Source organism: Penaeus monodon, chromosome 22 (assembly GCF_015228065.2).
Source record: "Penaeus monodon isolate SGIC_2016 chromosome 22, NSTDA_Pmon_1, whole genome shotgun sequence".
Lineage (NCBI taxonomy): Eukaryota > Metazoa > Arthropoda > Malacostraca > Decapoda > Penaeidae > Penaeus > Penaeus monodon.
Genome location: NC_051407.1, coordinates 27,745,054 through 27,748,915, shown reverse-complemented (window position 1 = coordinate 27,748,915; position 3,862 = coordinate 27,745,054).

The following is a 3,862-nucleotide window of genomic DNA, read 5'->3' as shown; positions in this document are numbered from 1 at the left end:
CGCGAGCGGGGGCGTGTGTGTGTGTTTGGGGTTGTGGTGTGGTTGGGTGTGTTGTGTGGTGTGGTTTTTGGGGTTGGGGTGGGGGTGTGTGTGGGGTTGTGGGTGGGGTGGGGTTGTGGGGTGGTTTTGTTTGTTGTGTGGGCTGTTTTGTTGGGGTTGGGGTTGTGTTTTGGGGTTTTTGTTGGGCTTTTTGTGTGTGTGTGTGGTTGTGTGTGTGTGGTTTGGGTGTGTGTGGCTTGTGTGTGTTGGGGTTGTGTGTTTTGGGGTTGTGTGTGTTTTTTGGTTTGTGTTGTGTGGCTTTGTGTGGGTGGGTTGTTTTGGGGTGTGGTTGTGTGGTTGTGTGGTTTTTGTGGGTGTGGTTTTGTGGTGTGTGGTTTGTGTGGTGGTGGCTTGTGTTTTTTGTTTTTGTTGTTGGGGGGTTTGTGGCTGTGGGGTTTGTGCTTGTTTGTGGGTTTTTTTGGCCCGTTTGTGTGTGTGGGGGCTTGTGTGTGGGTTTGGCTTGTGTGTGGGGTTGGTGTGTGTGGTTGGGGTTTTGGGTGTGTGTTGTGGGCTTTGTGTGTGTGGCTTGTGTGTGGGGTTTTGGTGTGTGTGGTTGTGTGTGGTTTTTGGCTTGTTTTTGTGTGTGGCTTGTGTGTGTGTGTGGTTGTGTGTGTGTGTGGGCTTTTTGGGTGGGGTGGGGCTTGTGTGTGTTTTGGGCTTGTGTGGGTGTGTGGTTTGGGGTGTTGTGTGTGGCTTTTTGTGTTGTTGTAGTGTGTGTTTTTGTTTTGGTGGGGGTTTTGTGTGTGTGTGGTTTGTGGTGTGGTTTTTGGGGGTTTGGTGTGTGTGGGGGTTTTTGGTGGTGGGCTTGTTTGTATGTGGCTTGTGGGGTTTGTGGTTTGGTGTGGGTATTTTGCTTGTGTGTGGTATGTGGCTTTGTGTGTGTGTGTGTGTGGTTTGTGTGTGTTTTGGCTTGAGTGTTTTGGTTTGGGGGTTGAGTTTTTGTGTGTGGCTGAGTGTGTGGGGGGTGGTTTGAGTGTGGTGTGTGGCGTGTGTGTGTGTGTGTGGCGTTGGGTGTGTGGGTGTGTGTGTGGGGTTTTGGCGTGTGTGTGTGTGTGTGGCTTTTGGGGTGTGTTTGTGTGGGCGTGGTGTGTGTGGGTGGCGTGGGGGGGTTTGTGTGGGGCGTGTGTGTGTTGTGGGCGTGTTGGGGTGGGGGCTTTGTGTGTGGTGTGTGTGTGTGTGGGGGTGTGTGTGTGTGTGAGGTGTGAGGTGTGTGTGAGGGGGGTGTTAAAGTGTGGTGTGGGGGTGGGTGGAGTGGGGGGTGTGTGTGTGTGGGGTGTGTGGTGGGGTTTGTGTTTTTTGTGAGGGTGTGCGGGGTGTGAGGGGTGCTTTGTGGTGAGGGTGTGCGTGTGTGAGGGTTTTGTGGGTGAGTGATGGAGTGGCAGGGTGTGTGTTTTGTGTGTGTTGTGGGGTGATGTGTCGTGGGGCTTGTGAGTGTGCCCTGGTGGGTGTGTGTGTGTGGGGTGTGTGTAGTGTGGGGGCTTTTTTTGTATGGTGTGGCTTGTGTGTAGGTGGGGGGTTGTGTGTATGTGTGGGGCCCTTGTGTGTGGGGTTTTGGTGTGTGTGGCATGTGTTTGGGGGGGCATGTGGTGTGTGGAATGTGTGGGGTGCATGTGTGTGTGGCTTGTGAGTGGGGTTTGTGGGGTGGCTTGGAGGTGTGTGTGGGATTTGTGTTTTGGTTTGTGTGTGTGGTTGTGTGGGGTGTGTGTGGGGTTGTGTTTTGTGTGTTTTGGCTTTGTGGTGGGTTTGTGATGGTGTGGCATTTTGTGTGGGGCATGGTGGGTGGTTGTTTTTGTTTTGGGTTTTGTGTGTGTGTGTGGGGGGGCCCTTGGGGTGTGTGTGGGTGGCTTGTGTGGGGTTTTGTGGGGCCCTTGTGTGTGTGTGTGTGGTTTGTGAGTGTTTGTTTGGCTTGTGAGTGGGTGTGGTTTGGAGTGTGGTGTGTGTGGCTTGTGGGGTGTGTGGCTTGTGATTTTTTTGGTGTGTTTGGATTTGGTGTGTGTGTGGTTTGTGAGTTTTGGTGTGGGGCTTGTGTGTGGGGTTTGTTTGTTTTTTTTTGTGTGGGGTGGTTTGTGTGTGTTTTGGGGTTTGTGGGGTGGGGGTTTGTGGGTGGTGTGGCTTGTGTATTGGTGTGGCTTGGGGTAGGGGTGGCTTGGAAATGTTGTGGCTTGTGTTTTGGTGTGACTTGGGTGTGTGTGGTTGTGTGTGTGTGTGGCTTGTGTGTGTGTGTTGGTTTGGTGTGTGGGTGGGGTTGGTGTGTGTGGGTTGTGTGTGTGTGTTTTTTGTGGGGTGTGTGTGGGTGTGGGTTTGTGTGTGTGTGTGTGGCGGGGGTGTGTGTGGTTGGAAAGTGGTGGGTTTGGTGTGTGTAGTGTTTTGGCTTTTTTGGTTGTGGGGTGTGGCAGGTGTGTGTGGGGTTTTGGTGTGGGTTGTTTTGTGTTTTTGGGCTTGTGAGGGGTGTGGGCTTGTGATTTTGTGTGGGTTTTGTGAGTTTTGTGTGGCTTGTGAGTGTGTGGGGTTTGTGTGGGGTGTGTTTGTGTGTTTTGGGCTTTGTGTGTGGGGGCTTGTGGGGGGGGCTGTGTGTGTGTGGCTTGTGTATGTGGGGAATTTTGGTGTATGTGGTAAATTGGGTATGTTTTGTAGCTTGTGTATTTTGTGGTAGTTGGTATGTTGTGTAGTTGTGTTTTTTGGGGGAGTTTTTTTGTGTGTGTGTGGGGGGTTGTGTGTTGTGTGGTTTGTGTGTGTGTGTGGCTTGGGTTGTTTGGGGGCTTGGTGTGGTGGTTGTGTTTTGTGTGGTTTGTGTGTGTAGGGTGTGGTTTGTGTGTGTATTTTGGGGGTTGTGGGGTGATTGGGGTTGTGTATGTTTGGCTTGTGTATGTGGTTGGGTGGGGTGGGCTTGTGTGTGTGGGGCTTTGTGATGTGTGGCTTGGGGTATTTTGTGGTTTGTGAAATGGTGGCTTTTTGTGGGTGTGTGGGGTGTGGCTTGGTGGGGCTGTGTGTGTGTGTGTGGGTTGGGGTGTGTGGTTTTTGGTGTGTGTGGTTTGTGTGTGGGGGGGGGCGGGGGTGTGGTGGCTGTGTGTGTGTGTGTTTGTGTGTGTGTGGGGCTTGGGTGTTGTTTGTGTATTGTGGGGCTTGTGTTGTGTGTGTGGTTTGTGTGTGGGCTTATGTGGATGTGGTTAGGTGTGGGTGGGTTATGTGTGGGGTGGGTTATTGTGTGTGTTGTGTGGTTGTGTGTGGGGTTGTGTGTGGGGGCTTGTGTGTGGTATGGCTTTTGTGAAATGGCTTTTGTGGGGTGTGTGGGGCTTGTGTGTGTGGTGTGGTTTGTGTGTGTGTGTGGTTTGTGTGTGTGTGGGCTTGTGTGTGTTTTGGGGTGGTTTGGGTGTGTGTGTTTGTGTGTGTGTGTGGTGGTGGTGTGTGGGGCTTTGGGTGTGTGGCTTGTGTGTGTGTAGCGGTGGGAGGTGTGTGTGGGTGTGTGTGTGGGGGTGTGGTTTTGGTTGTGTGTGTGTGGGTGTGTGTGTTTGGGAATAGAGTGGCTGCAAAAAAAAAAGTGTATACGTGAATGTGTGTGGGGCACGCATGTTTTTTGTGCACGAGTGCAATGTGTTTTCTAAAGCTTAGTCTTTTAACCTGTAAGCACCCCGGTGTGCATAGTAACGGGTTTTGGGGATGGAGACGGACCGGGTGCAGCGCGAGTACGGGTGGAACATGGCTTTAGAATTTCCCTTTAACCCGGGCCCATTAGTCAATTTTCCACTGTCACCCACAGAACATGGAAATGCGGGGGGCCTACTTGTACCTTAAATCCCCTAGTAAAAAAAAGAATGTAATTAGG